The 25,439-nt window shown below is 39.5% G+C and overlaps 1 protein-coding gene and 1 long non-coding RNA gene across 2 annotated transcripts in view; one reads left to right on the plus strand and one right to left on the minus strand.

The window, feature by feature from the left end:
* LOC132500357 (uncharacterized) overlaps positions 1-18,633 on the minus strand; it is a 42,883-nt gene extending 24,250 nt beyond the window's left edge. The window contains exons 1-2 of the long non-coding RNA XR_009534024.1: positions 18,448-18,633; positions 16,792-16,924 (exon numbers count right to left, since the gene is read on the minus strand). This is a non-coding gene — a long non-coding RNA (uncharacterized LOC132500357). The remainder of the gene's footprint in view (positions 1-16,791; positions 16,925-18,447) is intronic.
* Positions 18,634-18,771: 138 nt separating this feature from the next.
* Positions 18,772-25,439, plus strand: part of ASCC3 (activating signal cointegrator 1 complex subunit 3) — a 336,448-nt gene continuing 329,780 nt past the window's right edge. The window contains exon 1 of the mRNA XM_060114407.1: positions 18,772-19,022. The gene's annotated coding sequence lies outside the window, so the exon portion shown is untranslated. The remainder of the gene's footprint in view (positions 19,023-25,439) is intronic.

Consider the following 25,439-nt stretch of genomic DNA (forward strand, 5'->3'; position numbering starts at 1 on the left):
GGCAATTGGATTGCTCCAGTTTCCTCTACTAAACAATAAATGTTAGAAGACAGGGGAAACATTTCAAGTTTTGAGTAAAGAAACCTTTTGTTTTTTTTTTTTTTTTGAACCGAAGACATTAAAACATGGGAATGTTGTCTTTCATTTGAAAGCAACTAAAAAACATCTTAAAAATTCAAGGGTTTGCTCTCCACCAATTTATTTGAATAATAATAACAATAATAATCATAATAATCATGATAATAACAGACAACACTTATTAAGGTGCCAGGCATTGTTCCAAGCACTTTACATATATATATATATTAACTCATTTAATTCTCACAACAACTCTATGAGATGGATACTGTTGTTATCCCCATTTTACAGGTGAGAAACTGAGGCACAGAGCACTCGAGGAACTTGCTCAAGGTGACATGATTAATAGGAGGCAGATTTGGGTATGAACCCAGGCAGTACGGCACTGGAGGTCATGTTCTTAACCACCAAGATAGGCTTCCTCCACTACAGATGGTACTATATTTTTCTATATTCACAGCTCCTAATATCAGTGAAAGGCACTAGAAGTTGTTTAGAGGTTGAAAGAAAGTATTCAATTTTTAAAAACCTGAATTGCGTATTATGTACTAGTCACAATGCTAGTCATGGGGATACAGAGAAAAAGACAGACTCAGCAACAAAGAGCTCCCCACAGTCTAGCACGAGAAGCAGGCAAGTCAGCAAAGGCAGTTCATGAATGTAGCAGGGGGATGCAGAGTGCACAGGGAGAAGAGGCACTGAACTGGCAACCTGGGGGCTTAGCACAGTGTTCCTAATTTCAGTCTGCGACTAAACTCATTCTCTGAGTTGGACCAAAAGCCCGTAGTATTAGGCACCCACAGCTGGGCCCACCAGTCTTGAGTCAACTAAAGATAGAAGTTTTGCAAGTTCAAAAAGCAGCAGCAACAATTCTTTTTCCCTTTCCTTCCTCCTAAACAATGACTGGTTGTTGCCCTTTGATTCTCTTGTGCCTAATTAGATGCTGAAGAAGCTAACCAGGCTTCCGTTAAACTTAACTCGAATGATGTGTTTTACAGAATCTTGCAGACATGAAAAGTGAATTGGTACCCACTTTCAGGTTTGACTCTGTTCAGCAACTGTCCAAGGCAATGGACAATGGAAGCTATGGGAGGCTGAGCAGTTAAGATTGTAATTCTGTTTCTTTCATAAAAACCATGGTCAAATAGCCCAGAAATAGACCTGCATAAATGCAGTCAACTGATCTTTGACAAAGGAGCAAAGGCAATACAATGGAACAAAGACAGTGTTTCAACAGATGGAGCTGGAACAACTGGACATCCACACGTGAAAAAATGAACCTAGACTCAGACCTTACACCATCACAAAAGTTAGCTCAAAATGGATCAGAGACCCAAATGTAAAATGCAAAACTATAAAACTCCTAGAAGATAACAAAGGAGGAAACCTACATGATGCTGGGTGTGGTGATGCTTTTTTAGATACAACACCGAAGACAACTCATGAAAGAAATAATTAACAAGCTGGACTTCACTAAAATTAAAGACTTCTGCTCTGTGAAAGACAATGTCAAGAGAATGAGAAGTCACAGACTGGGAGAAAATATTTGCAAAAGACACATCTGGTAAAGGACTGTTACCCAAAATATACAAAGAACTGTTAAAACTCAACAGTAAAAAAACAAACAACTTGATTAAAAAATGGGCCGAAAATCTTAAGACATCTCACCAAAGAAGATACACAGATGGTAAATAAGCATGTGAAAAGTTGCTCCACACCATGTCATCAGGGAAATGCAAATTAAAACAACAATGGGATACCATTACACACCTGTTAGAATGGCCAAAATCCTGAACACTGGCAACAAAGGCTGGTGAGGATATGGAGCAACAGCAACTCTGGTAGCATTACTGGTGGGAATGCAAAGTGGTACAGCCACTTTGGAAGACAGTTTGGTGGTTTCTCACAAAACTAAATATACTCTTACCACACCATCTGACAATCTCGCTCCTAGGTATTTACCCAAAGGAATTGAAAATTTATGTCCACACAAAAACCTGATATGCAGGTTTTTTATAGCAGCTTTATTCATAATTGCCAAAATTTGGAAGCAACCAAGATGTCCTTCAGTAGGTAAATGAATAAATAAACTATGGTACATCCAGACAATAGAATATTATTCAGCGTTAAAAAGAAATGAGCTATCAAGCTCATGAAAAGACATGAAAGAAACTTGAATGCATAGTACTAAATAAACCAATCTGGAAAGCCTATATACTATGATTCTGACCACATGACACTCTGGAAAAGGCAAAACCATGGAGACAGTAAAAAAGATCAGTGGTTGTAAGGGCATAGCAGGGAGAGAGATGAATAGGCAGAGCACAGAGGATTGTTAGGGCAGTGAAAATACTCTGTATGATACTACAATGATAGACATACATCATTATACTATTGTCCAAACCCGTAGAATGTACAACACCAAGGGTGAACTCTAAGGTAAACTATGGACTTTGGGTGATTGTGGTGTGTCAGTGGAGGTTCATTCTTGGTAAAAAAAAATTTTACTTTCTCATGACTGATATTGATCATGGGGAAGGCTGCGAATGCGTGGGGTCAGGAGGTCTATGGGAAATCTCCATAGCTTCCTCTTAATTTTGCTGTAAACCTAAAACTGCTCTTAAAAAATAAAATATTTTTTAAAGGGTCAAAAAAAAATAAATTCAAGGGTTCAAATGCAATGAAAATTTCATTGTCAAATTCAATGAAAATATGACATCCATGTACCTTACTGGTATATTACTGTATGGGAAGGTGTGATGGTCTGCCCATACTCATTCTGAACCCCAAAGGAGGAAATATAATTAGATCTGGTTTTCAGGTTGGTGGAGGAAGGAATGTGGAGGTGGGAAGAGTTTGAACCTGTGATGCTTCACTCAGCTGTTTCATCAGGTTCTTTCTTAATGAAATGTGTTATTTCTTGAATTATGACCTATAGTCCACAATTTAGGAGGCCTCACACTGTCAATTTAGTGCCTATTTTTCTCCTGTGGAGGGAGTAATTTATTGAAAAATATCGTTTCCTTATCCAGACCATGTGAGCAGAGTTCTTCTGCAGACCTACCTCCCTGACGGTAATTTGCTAATGAGAAAAGATACGGGAAAAGAGAGTGAGTGCCCTTTGGATACAGCCTCTTTTGGAGTGAAGGTCATTCAAAAATGCAACTAGCACAGAGGTCCAAACTCTGAGATTAACTGAAGTTTCACTTAGATTTAATACCATACAAGCACAATACATTTCAAGATTTCCAAGTACCTCATAACCTGTAAGTTTTCTGTCTTGATTCATTCAAAATCGTACAGCTAATGCACTTAACCTTCACTTGGAGGTTCATTTCCACCTCAGATACTGAAAGCAGTCTTCACTGATGAGTGTTAGGAAGTCAATTTAGTTTAACTCAACACACTTTTATACTTGCCCTGAAGTTGGCACTATGCAAGTTACTGATGACAAGATAAATAACCACAAAGAGAAATCAACCACAGGCTTTTATTCTTTAAGTGACTGCATAAGAACTGCCTGAGAGGTTGTTAAAAATGTAGGACCTGGCCCAGTTCCCGGAGGTTCTGATTCATTAGTTCTTCTAGGGGACCCAGAGTGAGAGACTTCTTTTTGGAAACATTTGTCTAGAAGCCAAGCACAGAATAGATATCTCAATACGATGTCAAAATTAACCATTATTTTAATAATGGTTAAAATCATAGACTTTGGCACCAGAAAATCTGGATTTGAATCTAGTACTACTACTTACTACTATATGACATTAGGTAAGTTATTATTATATCTCTACAAAATCTTACCTCCTAGGCTTGTTGTTGATGATTATAATAAATGAAGGAATTGAAGTCTAAAGAAATGAATTAAAGCTTATAGCTTTAATAATTCTGTATTACTGAGGGGTACTGTAACAAAATGTCCCATTACAATAAAGGGACTTGGGAATCAGTGTAGGCAAAAGGAGAGATGAAAACAAGATCTAGAGTCTGTATGGAAGAAGAATGAGATTTTGAAATGAGAGATGAAAAGAGGTATCTAATTAAGAAGGTTGCTTAAAGTTTGCTCTGTTGTGTGCAAGGTACATTTCCCAAAGAAAACTTCATAACATTTACATTACTAGCCAATGTTTTTGAAGTTGGACTTGCTTTTGCAGGGAATGCCAGAAGAAGTGCTGAGTCTGTTCTCAGAGTGGGCTGGGTGCAAGAGAAAAGGCTGCTCAAAGGGTATAGTCATATTTTTATTACATAAGTAAAATGCTACTAGGCGGACACATAACAAACCTCCAATAAAGCTATGATTCACAGGATGCCATGTGCTCTAAAAAGAGGCATGTAGTAGGTTGAATAGAGACTCCCCAAGAAGACATGTCCACACCCTAACCCTCAGAACCTGGAGACATTGTCTTATATGGCAGAAGATGTGATTAAATAAAGGATTTAGGGCTCATGCATAAAATATCTGCATGGGCCCTAAATGCAATCACATGCATTCCTATAGATATGAGGCAGAGAGGGTTTTGAGACCTAAGAGGGGGAGGCAATGAGACTGGAGCCATGAGGCTGTAAGCCAAGGAACTCCTGGAGCCACCAGCAGGTGGAAGAGACAAGGAACTGATTTTCCCTCAAAGCCTTTGGAGGGAGCAGTGCCCTGTTGACAGCTTGATTTCAGATTTCTGGCCCCCAGAACTGTGAGAGAAAAAAATATCTGTTGTTTTAAGTCACCCAGTTTGTGGTAATTTGTTACAGCATCCATCAGACAAGAAACAACAATTTTTTTTCTGAGAAATATAAATGGTGGCCATATGGAGAGAGAAGAAATAAAATCAGGTATGTTCAGTTAGGTCTTTGAATGGCACAACTAAGAAGCCAAAACTCTAAGGCCTTGGTACTCAAAGTGTGGTTTTTGGAGCAGCAGCAGCATTACCTCAGAGCTTTTTAAAACTGTAGAAGTGGGGGCCACATTCCAAACCTACTCAATTAGAATCTGCATTTTAACAAGATTCACGGATCATTTGTATGCACTCTAATATTTGAGAAGCATGCTTCTAGGGCAAGGCTATTGGAAGATTTTGAAAGATTTAATGCAGATCAGTGACAAGGTAATATTTGCATTTTAGGTCAAACAATCTGGTGGTATTATGAAGAAGACATTTGACAGGGGTAAAACCCAAGGCAGAGACAAGTGACTGCAACAGTACTAGTAAGAGATTATGAAGTTTTGAACAGAGATGGTGGTAATAGAGATAAGGAAAAAAACAACACAAATTTAAGAAATATTCAGACCCTGGTCTGATGTGTACTAATGCTGCTCACACCTAGGTTCTATAACGTGTCCTTATTCGTTGTGCTTCTATTTCTAAGAGGATCTCAAAATGGGATTCTTTCTGGCGTAGTTTCTACTGAAGCACCAACAGATGACAGGATACCCAAGTGAGTATGAGATACCTTCTCCTCTCCACAGGCAGGTTTACAAAGGAAATGTGTTCAAGAAACTATCACATGGGACTCTCTCTCTCAGTCTGCCCATGTATCTATCCACATGTACTGTACTTTTTTCTCCTAATAAATACTTGTTAAAAAAAAACAACAAAAAAGAAACTATTACATGATTCTCTGAGCCTTCAACCAGATTTAGGATATAAACAAGTGTCAGAGAAAGTAAAGAAGCTTCTTCAGAGAACTGCAACTATGTTGTAGGCACCTACCCCCTGCAGGGAATAGAATCTCACGTCTAGTGGGGTTACTGCCAGGGGACCAGAGGAGAGCTTTGAAATGTGTTTTCTGCGCTTGGAAAATGCAAAGAACTAGTGTACTGATGTCCCAAAATGCTTAAAGTGTACTGTACACTGAGATGTGATTCCACTTCCACTCCAGGAAATTTAGAGGCTAAGAGCATGACTGACTACTTGGTGGAGCCAGAAGCGTGCCGTTGCTTTAGGACTGGCCTTCACTCCCAAACCTTATCAGGGCAAGGGGCGTAAGCCAGGGAGAAGAGAGCTAGAGTGGGTCATCTTGGGGTCTGTCCAATAAAGCCATCTGGAGGAGAAAGAGGTTTCCCTCAAAAAGAAAGTAGAGGTGCACAGCGGGCTTCCCAGGGTCTGAGGAAGGAAAGATGCATCAGTCAGGGGACTGCAGGAGTTGGGAGCATCTGGTTGAGAACCTTCAGAGTCCTCAAAAGTGCCCCCCAACAGAAAGAGTCTGCTTTAATCATTTGCCTTTAATCAGGACCTGCCAGGGTCCCTGCTTTTAGAATCAGAGAGGGAAACCACCAGGCTGTGTAGCCAAGCAAGAAATTTCCTCCATCTCCTGACCTGCTTTCAACCCCCAGCTTGTAAGGCATGTGTGTGTCCCTGGAAATGACAGCGCTAAGTGGGGTGGGAGGATGTTGCCATACGGAGAAAGGAGAGAGAAGGCCCACCCCACTCTTCAGTTCAGGCCTTCGGCTCCAAGTAGGCTTAAGTAAGCTGGTGGAAGGGAGAAGAATTTACACTAAGTCCAATTCTTCACTTTCATTTTTATATTCTAGTGAATAGTCTAGTATTAACTAGTCTACTGAATCACAATAGCGTTTGTGATCTAAAATGACAGTGGAAAGTTACATTATCTAAAAGTAAACAACAACAATAAAACTATAATCTCATGGGAGTTTTCCTCCGGGAACAAGTAACCCATTCCAATAAAATTTAAACCAACTGTGAGAGAAAAAAAAGGTTTCATTTTGGCTATGTCAAAAGCTATGCTCGCTCCAGTATGCAGATTAAATCAGAATTTTAGTATATTGCTCGTCACCCCTCAGGTCAAGAATCTAGTAAAGTGACAGATGCCCTTCCAGAGCCTGAACCTCCAGGAGCGATGCCGGCCTCAGAAGTTGAAGAGGAGGAAGGGGCCCTGGAGGGCATGCTGACTGTGCACTGCAGGTGGGGCCATCCCGTTGGGCCCCTGGCTCTTCTCACCGCCCTCCACGCACATGCCTCTGAAGCCTCACTTGCGCTGCCCCTCTATGATGAGGCATCACATTCTGGAGGAGTTCTTTGCTAATTATCTCTTCCCTCTTTGCACAGGTTTTGAGATCTCATCTTCAGGAGTATAAACAAAAAGATCTTTTGTGGGGCTGGGCAACGAAGTCCATCTTCTTGCAAAGCACTTCTGAGAATGGATTTGATTGCCTGAATATTGAGGCCTATGTACATTTTTTTGTCTTTAAAACACATAAATGAATTTTATATAAATGGGTTTCAATAAATAACTGCGTTAACAATTTAAAAACATAACTAATTAAATAAAAATAATACCTTAGATGTTGGCTTCCTCAGAGGAGTGTGGGAATTTGAATTGGTTCATTTAGGTTAGAAGATGGCTAAACAGAAAAAGACGGCTTCTGGCACTTGTGTCAGTTGTGGGCATTAGTAACCCCCATTCATGTCTGTAGGACGTGGCCTCAACACACTTAGGATATGGTTGTCTATTTCCAGAGTTTCAAACTATGAGAGGATATTTTACTCTTTTTGCTTTTATAAAAGGAAACACTATAATTGGTGTTACACACTTAATAAAAAATTGTTGTTTATACTTGTTTTGCTTATATATGTGTTTATAATTTCTTGCTGTGTCTCTGTGAAAGCTTAAAAAGAGAAATTCTCCCATAGAGCGTATATGTCAGAATTTATTTTGTAAAATTCACTTTAGGGGTTGTTAAATAACCAGGTCTGTTCAGAGATGTGTAAATCTGAGGCTTTATGTTCAAGCAGACAATTTTTATCATTGCACATTGATTGTACCTAGATTTAAAATTTTCAAATGACGCACTTGATGAAATCCATATTAAACGAAGAACATTTTAAACGAAGAACTTATTTTTAAGCAACCTTCGATATATATTTTAAGTACTACTAATAAAATTAATTATCTGTCCCTATTTTTCTATCTTTCTTCTGCATAATAGCAACATAAACACCAACAGACAGAGCTATAACCAAAACGAGTCCCTTCTTCTGGTCTAGAAAATACTAGGATTCTAGATGATAAACCATTCAATAAAGAAGGGAATGAGGTAACTAACCCTTGACACCTTTGTCATCAGTCCCCAGGTCAAGTCCTCCTTTATGAAGTTCCACATCTTGCCAAAAGATGGGGCTCTTGTATCCAGCACAGAAACTGAAAGTGAGAGAAGAGAAGGCTACGCAACCTGCGAGGGCCTTTTGCTAGTAAGAAAGCTCAGCTTTGGAGGATGCGCCAAAAGGCCTTTAGACGCATTCTTTCAGTCAGATTGTCAACCTCTTAGAGACTCAAATTTCCTTACCTGTGAAATCTAGATAATAAAAGTGAGAATTATAGAGTTCTGGAAGAAGTGCTTATTAGCACAATGCTTGGCAAAAGAGCAGATAGATGGGCAATGAATGTTAGCTGTCATCCCTAAAAGCCAACAGTGTTTGTCTTCTCTGCTAATGTGTCTGCTGACCCATAGTAGGTATTCAATACACAATATATGATTTGAATGAAAGGCTGAATGAACCTTTGAATCAACCTATAGAGTTAGCTAAACATAGCTTTTAGTCTGAGCCTCTTGAGCCTTTGAAATTGGAATCTTACCCATGACTTAAACCTTGCGCTTCCTGACCAATGACTCTATAATATCTGCCTGCCCGACCTGTGATTTGATTGACTTTAATTGTTCTAGTCCTGCTAAGGTGGTGTTTCAGTTTTCAGCCTGTTTCAGTTTGTTTTGTATCTTATTATATCTTAACAAGAACAAAACAATCACAACTCATTTTAAACTAGGAAGAGAGCTAAACCTATCAAAATAGTAATAAAAATTAAACAGAAATTTGACATAAACAATAAGTGGCACCTTAACTCTTTAAATCTTTTAATTTCATTTTAAGCCATAATGGCATTAGTTCCTCAGAGACAATTCTTCAACACATTCATGTAAAGAAAAAATGTTCAAAATATAGGGACGATTTTAGACAATTTCACCATTCTTTATGGAGGTTTTTGGGAGTTTACACTCTTTCTAGGGGAGTCTTACCCAATCCCCAAGCCTCAAAATCACTGAAATGTTGCTAACTCAGCCTTGTTTTTTAGTATTGTCAGTTCTGGTATTGCTCGTGGAAAACTCTCAGTTTTATTGTGTAGCTGGTGCCCAACTTTCAAAAGTACAAGTCCATAATCTTGGTAGAATCCTCGTATTTATATATATTGGACAATTAGGGAGAAAGAAAATGTTAGTGATCCTGCTCCAATCTTAACTCTCTTGTCAAATATGCTGAGATACTTCATAATAATTCAGAATCCTTAAAAATACAAACTCATGAAATTAATCATTGAGAAAAAATATTTTGGAGAAACAATTTAACTTCAGGTTTCAGAAACAACAAATTCTCCAGTGAAGATTTAGGGGTTATGTAGTAAAGAATTGGGGCTCGCCCAAAGAGAAGACCTGGCCTTTGCCCTCAGCCTTACAGTATCTGTCGTTTGCCTGAGGGCCTTGGGTCCTACTGGATTGTCTAACAATATAATCTAGGGTGGGGACTGGCCACACCCATACAGTCTTAGGTTGGGGGCTGGCCCTTCCAAAGGTCCAACTGTGTGAGTTAGGGTGGGGGCTTTGAGTCACAAAGTATCCACAGACCTGGAAACTGGGATTAAATAACTGGGTGATCAATCAAGCCTACATAATAAGGCCCCCCCAAAACCTCTGGACACCAACCTCAGGTGAGCCTCCCTGATTGGCAGTACACTGTGCATGTTGTCACACATCAATGTTGGAACAGTACCATGTCCTGACTCCGTGGCTAGAAGACAACTGAAACTCTGCATTTGAAACCCTCCTGGACTCTGCTCTATGTGTGTCTGCTTTTGACTAATCTTGATTTGTATCCTTTCCCTTTAATAAAACATAACCATGAGTATAACAGCTTTCAGTGAGTTTTATGAGTCTTTCTAGAAAATTATTGAAACTGAGGTAGTTTGGGGACCCCCCCCCATACCCCTGCAAACTTGCAGTTGGTGTCAGAAGTGAGGGTGTTTTTGTATAAGGACGGTGCCTCTAACTTTGTAGTTGACCTAAACTTCACAGGGGATTTCCAGATTTGTCTGAGTAAAAAAGTCACAGCAAGTTAACTTGACTGTCATTTTGGAACTACCAAGCTATACTATAATAGTGCAGGATGGAGTTATGCTGGCCTTGCCTACACTTAAAGTAAGCACAAACTGTCTTTGAAGTTCAAAGACCAATGACAACTCTAATGTATGTTACTACCTACTAAACACCTTTTCCATACTTTTCTATGGTTTTTCCATAAGAAAAGACTTTAAAATGAAGGGTGGAAATCTCTCTTTCAAGTATCAACAAGCCTCAAAAATTAAGACCAAGGTAGCAAAAACCTGAAAAAATGTTGCGTGATATATTATTTTATTTATATGAATTTTAAAACTCGGAATATAATCTATGTTGATAGAAATCAGAATAGTGGCTTCTTTGGGGTGGCTGCAGTGGGGTGAGGGGATTTGAGTGCTGACTGGGAGGGTCATAAGACTATTTGGTAGAGTTAGAAATGTTCTACAACTTGATTTGGGTAGTAGTTACATGAGGTGGTATATGGCACTGTACAATTAAGATTTGTACACTTTGGTACATTTCAGGGTTTTTGTTTTGTTTTGTTTTGTTTTTTTGCAGTACGCGGGCCTCTCACTGTTGTGGCCTCTCCCGTTGCGGAGCATAGGCTCCAGACGCGCAGGCTCAGCGGCCATGGCTCACGGGCCCAGCCACTCCACGGCATGTGGGATCTTCCCAGACAGGGGCACGAACCCGTGTCCCCTGCATCGGCAGGCGGACTCTCAACCACTGCGCCACCAGGGAAGCCCTACATTTCAGTTTTTTAAAAAAGCTATACCTCAATAGAAAAATGTTAAGTCCTTTGTCACATAATAAAAAAAACAGAGGGTAAAAGAAAAATTGTATTTATTTAACAGATACTTGGTGTCTAATATGTGCCAGGCATTCTGTTAGTACTTGTGGATACAACATCAAGCAAAAAACAGAAATGGCACTTGTTAATAGATGACCAAATCAGTCATTCTTAGCCTTTAGGCTACCATCAGCAACAGCTTGCACTTTAGAATTCAGTATGTGTTTATTCTCTAGGATTAATCCTACAAATAAATCTTTCATAATTTGGCATATGAAACATTTTGTTCTACCTATTCTTATATGCCCAGTTCAGTTTTCACTATTTCCACAAAGGTTTTTAATGTCTTGTATCCAGAGGTGGCCTATCGTTACTTTGAATTCCTTTTGCACTCATAAAGTAAGTATCATGCAACTCAGCAGTTAATTGTTCTTGAAGCGTCTTGAGTGTTAAATTTGTCTTCTACCCAAACTGTAGATTCCTCTAAGTTCCTTGAGACTAGAGATCATATCACGTGTTTCTTTGGAATGTTTCACACTGCTTAGCAAAGTGTGGATTTTGTGATATATCCTTACTTTCTTGTGGGTAGAATAAATGAAAACGTCACTTTGACCACATTGAACATGCTTAAGAATAGGTTAAACTTCAGGAAAAATTAATCCTTAAAGTAATTACTGTTCATGATTTCATTTTGCCATTTTTTACTAGCTCACTTTTTATGTGCTAGAAAGAGATAAAAGTTATTCTTGACATTCTCTTCTGTTCCCTTTGGCTCAGTTCTGGTAAGAAGGGAAGAGAGGCTATTCTTATCTGTTTAATACCAGTATATTTGCTTTAATTAAGAAGGAAAGTATTCTGGGTGAAACATTTGCCTCCAAATATTTCCTACCTCCTGATTATTTAACTTAGTACAGGGTTGCCTGAAATAAATACTACATTTCCCAGCTTCCCTTGCAACTCAGTACGGCCATGTGACTGTGAGTGATAGGTATACTTTCAGTTTCCCAAGGGATGTCCTTTGGCTCCTCCTCTTCCTTAGGACTGCTACTTGGAATATGGTCACGACTGTGAGTCATCTTGGACTATTAAATGAGGACAACACCCTAGAAATGGCAGAGCAATGAGAAGGTGCATGTGTCCCGGGATGAATAAATCGAGAAAGAAAGTACAACATACTAGGATCACCCATGCATCCTGTATATGAGATGTCTATTGTTTAAGCTACTGTAATTCTGGGTCTCATTATATATAGCTTAAGCAATTTCCCACCTTATCCATGGGGGTAATCACAGAATGGCAACAGTTAGCACAGAATGATTCTTCCCTTCCCACACAGTACTTTAAGGAATAAACATGTTTCAGCCCCAGACTTTGGGTGGATCATTTGCTTGTATAAGACAACCAGACCTAGCTTCTGCTATCAAAAGACTAGTTAAAAATTAGTTTTGAAGCTAACTGCCTCTAATCTTTTTTCCCCAAAGTCCCATTCACACACACAAACATATACTCAAATGCATTCTCACACTGACCACAGGGTATCACCTGGCATTTGGGCAACCAACTGGATATCAACTTAAAACAGCCAATAAGAACTGGGTGAATAGTAGTTTTCATTGCATATTTTATATTGACTTTGAGTGGTGTTGCTTTTTAATACCTAACCTTGACTGCATCCTTGAAATTGGCTTTTGTCTGTATTTTGTAATATTTTATGAAAATTTAATGTATCTTATTATCTTATAAGAAATAGTTTAAAATATTCATCCACTGAACAATTCATAATTTCAAGGCTGCTGAAAGATGCATAACTTTCATTTCATATGTTCAACTTGGAAATTATTATAGCTATACATACCTCAATACCTTGAACTTACTCCTGTATATTCAAGCATCTTCTACTTCTTCTGTCCTATCTCACAGAAAAACATCCTTCTACCAAGATAAAGAAAAAACCTCACCCATGGTCTTCAGTGCATCCTTGTCTGCCTTTACCTCCTTATTTCCTTACTTAGCTCATCTCTTTCTTATAGGTTCTTTCCCTTTATCAATCCCTGCCCCTCCTCTTCTATCTTAAAAACACACACAGACAAAAGTCTCTCTTGGACCCTAATATTTCTTCATGTATTGCCTTGCTTTTTTAGACAAAAATGATTACCATCAGTGTTTTCATTTTCCCACTTCTCATTTACTCGCTTACATTTCCATATGATTCCATCTTTATCAGCTTATAAAAGGGATTCCAATTCATCAGTCACCTAAATCTCCAAGGACATTTATCCAGTCTCTACTCTCCTTGACTTTGAGCAGGAATTAACCTTGTTGATGACTTAAAAAAAATAATTCTATATATCTTTGCTTATCACTTATCTCTTTGACCACTCTTCTCCTTTGTTAGCTCTCTTTCTTCCTCCCAATCCTAAGTATAATGGATACATTTTGTTTTGATCCTTTTCCTGATAGTACCTTTTCTGAATTTCTTTTAAGGAACTACCCCTGTCTACATTGTATTGTTGCACCATTTGATTTACTACAACTTCATTTTTTTCAAATCCCCTACCTTACCATCAATTCTACTGAATGCCCCCTCTACCCACCCCTGCCCCCGCCCCAGCATTTTCTCCTCTAAGACTTACTCCTTGAACCCTTCAGCTTTGTGCTCCCATCTACACTGCTTCCTCTCTAGACGATGCACGGCACTCTTCCATGATTTTTTTCTTTGCCTTTTTCTAGGATTGATACACTTTTTCCAGAATTCCATGGTCTCCTCTTGGTTTTTGCCCTTATTTTGCTGGAGTACATGGTCAAGTAACTTTCTAAAAGATCATACCAGAGGAAAGTGTTCTGTAGTTCTCCATCCTTGCTGATCTGAAAATATCTTTAGTTTGCTCTTGTAGTTAATTGATAATTTGAATGAGTACAGAACTCTAGACTGAGAAATATCTATCATTAAAACTTTGAAAATATTCTGTAATTGTCTTCTAGATCCAGTGCTGCTGAGTAGGTCTTATTTTTATTCCTTTGTTGGTAAAATGTTTATGTTTGGAAAATTTGCAGGTTTATTATTACTATTATTCATAGATTTTATTCTTGATTTTTTTTCTCACTTAAAAAAGTCTTTCTCTTCTACTGATTGAATTGGTTGGTTGGATTGGCTCTCCATGACTCTTATCTGTTTTCATGTTTTCTGTTTATGCCTTTATATCTTATATTCTAGATTTCCTTGATTTTTATCTCCAATACTTCCAATGAATTTTTTATTTAAGTAATCATGTTTTTAGTGTCTCAGAACTCTATTTTCTTCTGTGGTTGCTCTTTTTTCAGAATATTTGGTTTGTATCTTATAGATCCAATATATTCTGAATACTGGAGTATATAAATTGGAGTGCTTTTTAAAAATGTCCTTTTTTATTTCCTGAATTTTAATGGCTTCCTTTGGAGTTAGTTACTCTGTTTTTCTTTGTCTTTCTCTTTCAGAATGGTGATTTTCCTGATTTGCCTGTTGATTCTTCACTGTATGTTCCTACATAAAAAGAGCTGGTCATTGATGTGGTTTTCCTTTGCTTTTAGTAAGTAGGATGTCTTCCAGCTCTTTCTCCTGTGTGGAAATTGTGAATACACGGCCAGAGCAGGGCCAGAAATCAGGTTTCACTTTAGGATTGGTAGGCAAGTAGCTAGCTGGCTCTCTGAATGCTGGCTCTGAATGCCAGAACAATAGTGGTTTTGCTCTGTGTTGTCAACATAAAAGTTTTCACTTCTTCTCTACTATTTGTGCAATTAATTTGGAGGAGACTTTGGGGTCTTTTTGGTTTCTGTTTTTTTTTTAATTTATTTATTTCATTTATTTTATTTTTGGCTGCGTTGGGTCTTTGTTGCTGCGTGTGGGCTTTCTCTACTTGCTGTGAGTGGGGGCTACTCTTCGTTGAGGTGCATGGGCTTCTCATCGCAGTGGCCTCTCCCGTTGCAGAGCACGGGCTCCAGGCACACGGGCTTCAGTAGTTGTGGCTCGTGGGCTCCAGAGCACAGGCTCAGCAGTTGCGGCGCATGGGCCCAGCCCCTCTGCGGCATGTGGGATCTTCCCGAACCAGGGCTCAAACCCGTGTCCCCTGCATTGGCAGGCAGATTCTCAACCACTGCACCACCAGGGAAACCCTTGGTTTCTGTTTTTGTCTGGTGGCAGATGTGTTTGTCTGCTCACAGTGTGCATGGATGAGAGAAGGAAACGTGTATTGTGACTGATTCACTTGTACCATATTTAGAATGTTACCTCCATTTTCAGCCCTTATTCTCACTTCTGCCCTCTGCCATGCTCCCAACTAACTCTTTTGTAGCATCTTCACTATATTTTTTTAGGCGTTGGTTTTGGGTGTTATTACTAGTCAAATCACTACTATTAGCTTTGTTATCCAGGAAATTGTTGAAATTTCATTTACTTTTCTCCCCTTCTCTACCTACTGTCCTCTCCTTAACATGAGCACATACATAAAAACACACATATCTTTATTCTTTTATTTACTCTTTGGTTTTTCTACTTCTACATTTTTATTTCAGTAGTGTCTAGGAAAGAATAGTTGGCAGATGGTATGCCAAGTTCACCATCTGGAACAGAAACCCAAGAACAACTCTCTATATTTTATAAGCATATATTTTGCCATTTGAATAAAACATATTGCAGAATCCTCCCTAGCTGACTATCCCTTGGACATGTGACCACCTCTACAACATTCTTATTCAAATGGAAATAGAATACTACCAGTGTAATGGGAGGAGCTCACATTTCTTTAGTTCTTTGGAACTTTAACAAATTCATTTTATTAAGTGAGGGAGAGGACAAAAATGGTGGCTCCGTAGGCAACCAACAGTCTGCCATGGTAGTGATATTTTTTTCCTTCCCAACTCAGTTCATTAAAAAGTTTAGGGAGGCTTATTTTAGAATTGAGTCTTTTATTATTCAGTGTCCCCCAGCAGTTAAGTGTCAGCTCCAGGTAAGGAACTGCGCTGGGGTCCATCAAAGATGGACTTTTAAGACCCAATGTTGCAAGCTGGGGTAGGGAAGACGGCAGGACATTGGACTGAGAATAGGTAAAACCAAAAAAGGCCTATAAGCTAAGGCTGTGGGGCACTAATGAGCTGGGCAGACCTAGTGGTCTTACATACTGAGATACTAAGAGACTGATGGGCTGGAAATGAGTCTGGAGCTTATTATCCCATCCCAACAACCCATGAGGTGACAAAGGCTGAGATTGAAAGGCGAATTTGCTAATATGATGGAACATAGACATGAAAGAGCCAAAAACATGGATGACTTCGTTGAGCCACTGAAAATACCCCACACTGAGATTTTGTTTTTGAGACAATTTTGGAATAATTAAGGTAATTTAGTCAAATGATCTAGTTACATACACATACATATATAATTTTTCATATATGGGGTCATATTGTATATATATTGTTTTGTAAACTATTTACTCAATTGTATATCTTGATATGTTTCCATATCAATTGATTCCACTTTATAGATGTGCTATAATTTATTTCAATCAACCCTCTATTGAACATTTTTTGGTATAATACATTTTTAAGTACAATGAGTTTTAATTGGTTGCCCAACCACCCATTAATTTCAACCCACTATACTCAATATTGTCAAGAAAATCTTACAATCCCAGTTGGTAACTGCCAAATCCCGACTGCCTACAGAACTAAATTCAAAACTGAGTCTCTCTTTACAGACCAGTTTCTAGCCAATTTTGACTTTGTCACTACCTTCTAATAAGAACCTTCCACTATAGACAAACAGGTTACTCACCACAGAATGCATCTGCAGTCTTGTTTCCTTGTCTTTGCTCATGGCATATTTTATGGACAGTCTTCCTTCTCTTCATGAGGAATCTTGTCATCGGACTGTCTTTCCATTAATGTTTTGGAAAATCCCCCAAGGACTACAAAGGGTACAAATATAGTTCTTAGAGTTCAATGAAGTATATTTCCTTCTAGGTCAGGACTATCTAATAGAACAAGATACAAGCGACCTATGTAATTTAAAATTTTTCTAGTAGCCAAATTAAAAAAGTGAAAATAAGTGAAATTAGTTTTAATATACTAACCCAATATCTACCAAATATTTCAACATGTCATCAATATAAGAATTAAGCTATTTTACATTTTTTTCTTTGTACTAAGTCTTTGAAATCTGGTGTGTATTTCACACTTACTACATGTCTCAATTTGGACCAGCCACATTTCAAGTATAAATATTCATATTTGGCTAGTGGCTACCCTATTGGACAGGGCAGTTCTAAGCAGTCTATTTACGATTTCCTTCTTGTCCCCTAAGTCTCTGAAACTGTGATGAGAACAATCTGTCATGTAAACTCCTAGAACTTATTGTTAGTACCTCTCATTATCATATAGCCTCCTTGCATTTTTTACCTTTTGATGCATTTGACTTGTCTCATAGCTAACCTGTAAATTCTAAGGCTGGAACCATGAACTGATTGACTCTCAAGGCTGTAAACACCTTTAACAAAACCATCAACTAATTCTTCTCTTGATGCCTGGCTCCCCTGCACCTAGTTCCTATTAAGTAAGCCTTCAGAATCTACTTAAAGTCAAATCCAGAGGTCAAGGCATCCATGTAACCTAAAGCAGACACCTTCTCTGGCGAGTGCTAGAAGGGGATCTTCTTTTTAGGATCTGAAATCTGTTTCTCTCAAGTCTGCATCTCTTGAGACCATATGAAACAAATCTATGTTACATGATGAGTTTTCACATATTTGGAGATAGTCCCAGTAGCTTTCTCTCTTCTGTGAGAATCTTCCCAAGTTCAAAGAGTACTTCTTCATTTGTCATGCTTTTGAGCACTCTTCATCATTTTGCTCTTCTCTGAAATAATTCCAACTTCTTTGAGGTCTTCTTAAAGTGCTTGATCTAGAACTGAACGCAGAACTACAGAAGTAGTTTGGGCAATGAACTGTATAATTGGATCACTATTGGCTGCCTCTCTATAAAACACGGTTCTATGAGGTGTCAAGACACATTCCTTACGAGAGGGGTATGGAAGCGAAAAAAGGAGCCACAACACATTATTAACTCATACCGCCTTTGCATGCCCGGCTTTTAGCCTAGAACTGTACACACATACAGCACATTCTTGAGGTTAATTGTTCTTAATGTCATCTTCCTGATTCAATTGAGCCAGGGAATCTTCGGGTATTTTGTTTTTGGTGGGGTTAATCCGACAAAAGGACCGACTAGAAGAGGTAACTTTAAGAGAACTAAACTGAGAATCCAGAAAGCTTAAGGAAGGCGGGACTTGAGAGGAAGGAACCATATATAAAGTGACCAGCAGCCAGGATTTCTGGCTGTCGATGACAATGGCAATTACTTGGTTCTTCACTCATATTCAGGGCTCCTCTCTCCTTTACCTGTAATAGGAATTACCTCCTCCAGGTCTTCAACTTACAGAGAAGGGCGGGGAGAAGATGGAGCCGACTCAAGTAACTGAAGGGAAATATGCTCAGGTAGCGATCTGGAGGTGACAGGCCCGGCCTGGCGAGGGATCCTCACAGACACTGAGTCCCGGGAACGCGCGCGCCCGCGCCCACGCCCGCCCGGGGGCGCGCCCTCGCCGCAGGCCTGGTCCCCCTCGGCGCTGGGCGGGCGGCGGGCGGCGGGCGGGGCGGCGGCGCGCGCACGCGGGGGGGTGGGGCTGCGGGAGCCGACGTGCAGACGTTGGCGCCGCTGCGGGCGGGTGACGTGTGGCCCGCGCTTGCTCCGCCCCCTCCCTCCTCTCCGGGTCTGTGGGTCTGTCCGGCTGTCGGGCTGTCTTCGCGTACCCTGCCCCGTGGCTGGAAGGGACCCGGCAAGCCCGGCGTGGGGTGCGGACGAGAACGCGGCGGGGCAGCTGCTCGCTTGCATCCTCTGCACTGCCCTCCGCCCCTCACCCGGCGTGGGAAGTAAAGATCAAACCGAAATGGAGGGAGGCGCGGAGGCAGGAGCTGGCGGAGAGATGGGAAACGCATGAACCGGGGCCGAGAGGTGAGGAGAAGGAAGTGGGAGGAGGAGAAGGGGTGCTGCGGCCCTGAGAAGCCGGTAGGAGGCGGGGCCAGGGTGCCCCTTGGACGATTCCCGTTCGGCCCCGGAGGCAAGCCCGGACCTGTCATCCCTCTCGGGGCCGGAGACTTGTCTGTGGTCTCGGATAGTCTCGTCCTGCTCTTGGAATTTGTAGGGTGGGGGTGGGAATAAAAAAATGAACCAGAGTCACATGTTGCCAAGGTGTTAGGCCACAACGTGATGACCAGATGGGTAATTTTAAAAAAATTTTTCTTGTGCGTGGGTAATTTGTTTTCATTAGGTTTTTTTGTGTTTTTTTCCCGTTACAAAAATGTAGTAACTTTTTCGTTTTCTTCACGTGGACTTGGGAGAGAAATCAGCTTCCTTGTATTTTTTACCTACACGCTGAAAAGTAAATAAAGTGGGTGGGGAGTGGACCATGGTGAATTTAGCAATCGAGGAGTCTAGAATGTTACTTCGAAATAAGTGTTGTATGTGCGAGCGTGCTGAGGTGTTGTGGCTACGTGGGCAGTTCTTTTAAATAGGCTTCTTATCATATATTAACTCATTCATTGACTGCAGTGTGTTCGTGTATTTTGCTATTTAGTTTAAAAGAAACATTTTAGCGGAAGCTAAAAATTTTATATGAATGGTATCACGTGTGTAGTTCAAACTAGTAATCGTATTTTCTGTCTTTCTTTCCCTAAGTAAGATTAGATTGAAGAACGGTCACCATCACCAGATTGCATGTTTCATAGATTGAAATCACTTTTCTGAGTTTCAAAGTGTTCTCAGAAGTTGAGAATTCAGCTTTTGATTCCACTCTGGATCGTGCTTCTTTTCATGTATCTTTCATTTTTAATGATAATTATAATAATATTCTTGCATAAGAAAAATGCTCCTTAGAGATACCAGTTAAGTGTAAGCTAAATAATATTATTTAAGTGAATTAATTTTTCATAGCTTAAGTTGTGATCCCTACTGAATAGTTTTAATTTTTGTTCATTCGTCATTCACTTATTTATGTCTTCATATGTACCAGGCACTATGCTGGGCCTAGGAAATCAAGAGACATAGGATGTCGGTACTTATGGAACTTCCTGTAGTCCAGCACCCTTTTAGTAGAGAATCTGGACTAGGGCTCCTCCTCATGTCATGGATCTCTAGTTGACCTAAGCAAGGCTTTTTGCAAGAATAAGTTATTGTCAGTGTTTATATGTAAGTGGCATTGAAAGAGGAGCAGATTATTTTACTTGCACAGCATGACTTGATTTTGCCTTTGATCAAAAAGATGGTATGCATGCTAGTGTTTTGCCAGTTAAGAGGAGTAAGTTTTCTTTTTGCAAAGTTGGCTTAGTTGTAAAATTCACAATTGGAAATCAGTTTCTACCTGAAAAATAATACTTTATTTTTCCAGTTTTTACATTGATCTGAGGGATCTATGTGTTAATAACTTGTAATTCATAAGCATTCTATGCACAAAGCATATTCATGAGGAAAATGTATAGTACTTGTTGAATGAAGTAAATTTATTGCCCCATAGTACCTTCCATGGGGAGGTAGTTAACATGAGCCCTTTTAGTACAGAATAATCTTGATGTAATGTGGCACAGTTTTCAACTTTGAACAGATATCTACCTGAAACTGAAATTACAGCAAAGACATTTATGGAAAGAAAAAGTGCATAATTACCAAGGAGGAGAGAGTAAGGTATCTAATATGTATTTAGTAATCATCCAAAGGGAGGCATTATGTGTTATACTCTAAAGTTACTTAAAGTAGAGACTGGATCTTATTTCTCATTTCTTTTGCCTGGTATAATACTTAGCACATAGTTGACAGACCCATATAGATGTTCATTAATTCAATATGTACCATCTCATTTGAGTATTTTGCATGTAGATGAGCAAGTGAGTATGTTTGAGTGAGTTTGTCTATTGTTTGTTCATTTTCCAGCTCTGCGTTGGCTGTGATAATGTCTTATAGGTTGTCCTAATTTATTTCTGAGACTGTCTCTGTGATTCAGAGTTAATGCAGTTCAACTCATGTTTGAGTATTCTGATTTTAATCAGATCATTCAGCCTGAAAGGGGCATAAAAAATCATTTTGTTATTCCTTTTCATTTTATTGATCAGAAAATTGATATCCTGAGAAGTTAGATGATTTTCTGCCATCAAACAAAAATTGGCATCTGAACTAATTTTTTTTTTTTTCTTTTGCGGTGTGCGGGCCTCTCACTGTTGTGGCCTCTCCCGTTGTGGAGCACAGGCTCGGACACGCAGGCTCAGCGGCCATGGCTCACGGGCCTAGCCGCTCCGCGGCATGTGGGATCTTCCCGGACCGGGTCACGAACCCTCGTCCCCTGCATTGACAGGCGGATTCTCAGCCACTGTGCCACCAGGGAAGCCCTGAACTAATTTCTTTTTATTTTTATTCTGCTGCTTCCTACTATAGTCTGTGTCTCCTCATTTTTATTTGAATAGAATAACTCTTGGAGACCTTTGTAAATTAAGATAGATTCCCATTTTATCTTCCTGGTTTTGGAGTTTTTGGCTAGTTTTCCTCCACTTCTGTGATTCCCTCTTTAAAGAGAATTCTTAAGAATTGCATTCATTATCAAAGGTTTGAACTGACATGGAAAATAAGGGTGCAATTTTGAGAGGTACATGATTTAAAGATATAATATGTAAGACAATTACCGGTAACATACAAGCATTCTCAGGATATGTTTTAATAAGATAATTGGCAAGAAATATTTATAGTTGAAGAGAAGAAAGTTCATACCTAGTTATTTAATGACTAAACCAAAGATTGTCAAACTGCTGAATCATAATCTTGGGGGGTGGTGTCTAGAAATGTCTATTTTCAAGCAACTCCCAAGTGATTCCAGTGCCACCAATTCATATTGTTGAAGAACTTCTATATTAAAGCATATGAATTCAAGAGCCTCTTAATTTTGGATAATATCTATCTTATTACACCAGAACTTCAAAAGAAGGAAGGTGGTTTATCTCAGGATTATGGAGTAGTCAGGGAGGCAGTTGCTAATGTTTTCCAGCATTTTCAAAGACTTGCTAGGTCATTTTCAAACGAAGTCAGTAACTTGCAAGTTACTCAGTTGTGTGTAGCTAAGAAGCATGGCATATGAATTTTTATTTTTATTTATTTTATTTTTTTTGTGGTACGCGGGCCTCTCACTGCTGTGGCCTCTCCCGTTGCGGAGCACGGGCTCCGGACGCGCAGGCTCCGCGGCATGTGGGATCTTCCCAGACCGGGGCACGAACCCGTGTCCCCTGCATCGGCAGGCGGACTCTCAACCACTGCGCCACCAGGGAAGCCCTGGCATATGAATTTGATAAAGGAAAATTTATATTCCATTCCAGGTGAGGAAATCCTTGCTTACCAATGAGACAACTTGTCCTTGTAGAAAAATTCTTGAAAGTGAATAAAATGTCCAACAAGCCAATCAAATAGAACAACGTAAAAATGATAAATTCTACTCTTATTTATAAATATTGATAGATATAAGTATGTCTTAATCTTGATTTAAGAAATTTAATTATAAAAGTCTACATAAATGATTTATAAGAATAAATTAATGACAGTACACAGTCTGCAAAAATAATTTCAGTGCATCCTTTCCCAGTGCACATATATTTTCTAAAATGAGACCTGGTTTAAGTAGTACCTCTAACACCAGGGAGGCTCACTAAGCGTTCTTTTTGAGTGTTCTTTAAAGAGTGAAGGAAGCTTTGAAAAAATATTAGCAATGCTTTTACTCTGAAGATTGGTGTGGTAAGGAATAACCTAAAAATCAATTCTGGAAAGTTTCACAGTAATACTCTGAGTACACATCATTGAACAGATATTTATTGAGTTCTTTGGCAGAGACCAAGAACCATACAGGGTACCAGGGAAAAGAAGACATACATCACTTTTGCACTCTTGGAGATTATAGTCAAGATGTTGGCTTTGGGAGACTGTTCAATGAAATTCCTTAAGGTGAGGAAAAATACTAATGCATGGCCATTGAATGCCCTTTTAGCCAACCTGAAGTTAGCAAAGTAGAGGCTTTGTCACTGATTAAAAAAGTGAAAAAGCTTGTATCCTAAGTCACTGATTTTGGCCATCAGCTTGGAAAAAAATGAGTGTGTTTTAGAGAGTGAGGGGTGGCTTGGCTGAACACCAAGTTTTGAAAACTCCTCTGTTTGTATTTATTAGAAACAGAACACTGGAAGAACATAGCTAAAATCTATATCCAATGGACATTTTACCACATGTCTTGACAGCGTTTGACATGGTTGACCATACCTCTTCCTTAAAACTTATCCTTTCCTTGGTTTCAGAGACACCACCCTGGCCTTATTTGGCCTCCTGTTGTTCAGAATCTCCTTTATAGACCTTTCTACCCATTTATTCTGTAAAGTCTCGTGTTACTCCAGCTTCTGCTGTTCTTGTCTTCTTAGTCTTCACACAAATCCTTGGGTGATTTTTATCTATTCCCATGATACTCCTTATGATTCTCATGTTTGTATCCAGACCTCTCTCCTGAACTTCACACCTGAATATTCAGTCCCTACTGACCGTTTCTACTTATATGTCATACTGACATCTCAGACTCAACTCATCCGAGATTGACCTCATGATATTCCTAACTGCCCCCCCCCCACTCAAGAAAAACTCTGAGCCCTATTTCAGTGAATTCTGTCATCAACCAGATCTATAAATGTGGAGGTCAGCTGAGGTCCTCACCTCCTTCCCCACCACAGATAGAAATAATCAGAGTAAGCCAAATAAATTTAATTGAATTACCTGATTCCTCCACTTTTCTCTAAATCAGTACCACTACTTCGTTTCAGGAACCCATCGTCTCCTCATCTTCATCTCTTCATCTGGATTATTGCAGCAACCTCCTAGTATCTTTCTGCTTCAGGTCTTGCCTTCCTGTGGTCCATAGTACTGCAGTCATAGTAATGTCTATTAAACATAGCTCAAGTCAAAAACTCTTCTGAAGATTTCTTTTACTATTAGAACAATTTCTAAACAACATAACTTATGAGGCCCTTCATGACCTCATCCCTACCTATCTCTCCAGCTCCATCTCTTGCCACATTACATACTCTTTGACGGCTATGCTCCAGTCATCTTTTCAGTTCCTTGAGTGTGAAATGTTCTCACCCCTCATCTGGAGTATGTTGCCCTTTTTACCTAACACTTCATCCTTGAACTCTCAAGTAAGAAAGCTGCTTTTCCTTCCCAACCTCCTTTCTTGCTAGGCTAGATGCACCTGCTTTGTGTTCCGATAACACTCATTACTGCCTCCTTTTATAGATAGCAGTCTTAGTTTGTATTGAGATAGCTTATTTAATTGGGTTGTCTTCCCCACCAGGCTGTGAGCTTCTCAAGGGCAGGTAGCAGATTGATTTTGCTCACTGTGGTTCACCCAGCCTGGTGTCCAGCATGTAGTGGAAATACTACTTAAGAAATATCAATTGAGTGAAAGTTGTTCCTGCATTCTTCTACTATGATTTTCCTGCTGAGCCCACTCCTACCCTAGAGTTTCTAGCAACTGTTGACTATCCTTTTACCCTTGCTTTTGCTTTTCTACTTTATTAGCTTGAGACTTTGAAAAAAAACTTACCCCCAAAATAAGAATCAAATTTCTGCATATATAAGTTCTTTGAAAAGAATGGCATCATGAGTTGAATAAATCACATTAGCTTTTGATTTCTTTTGTGTTTGAGTAAACTTCCTTGTTTGTAAGACCTCTTTTCTTAGGGACTGAAATAAATTAATCAAATAATTAAGCTAATTTCTGTGAAACTATATTCTTGAGGTCTTGAAATAAAGATGATATAAGCTTCAAAAAATAAATGTATAGGAATCCAGACCTGTAAATTCTTTCTCTTTTTTTTGTGGCAGCTTTGACCTCCCTTTTTCTTCCTGTCAGTCCATCCATCCAGCCATTATACAAATATTTACTGAGACTGCACGACGCCCCTGGCACTGTTTAGGTGCTTTGGATACTGTAGTGAACAAAGCAAAGTCCCCACCCTTGTGGGGATCTTACTCTATTGGATGAAGCTGACAACAAGCACAGTGATAAGTGCCTTGAAGTAAAGTGGGTTGGGTGCACGAGGAGGATGAAGGAAAGGGTGCTGTTTTAGATAGGGTGGTCTGGGAAGGCGTCTCTGGTAAAGAGATGTTTGAGCAGCAACCTGAAGGAAATGAGGGACCTACCTTTGTGGCATCTGGGGGAAGAGTGTTCATCCAGAGGGATCTGCTTGGTATGGTTATATCACTGCACCAAGGCCAGTGTGGATGCCCCAAAATGAGCAAGGAGGAGAGTTACAGGGGATCAAATCAAAAAGTAGGAGGAAGCCAGATGCCTTGGGAGTTTTG

Source organism: Mesoplodon densirostris, chromosome 12, assembly GCF_025265405.1.
Source record: "Mesoplodon densirostris isolate mMesDen1 chromosome 12, mMesDen1 primary haplotype, whole genome shotgun sequence".
NCBI lineage: Eukaryota > Metazoa > Chordata > Mammalia > Artiodactyla > Ziphiidae > Mesoplodon > Mesoplodon densirostris.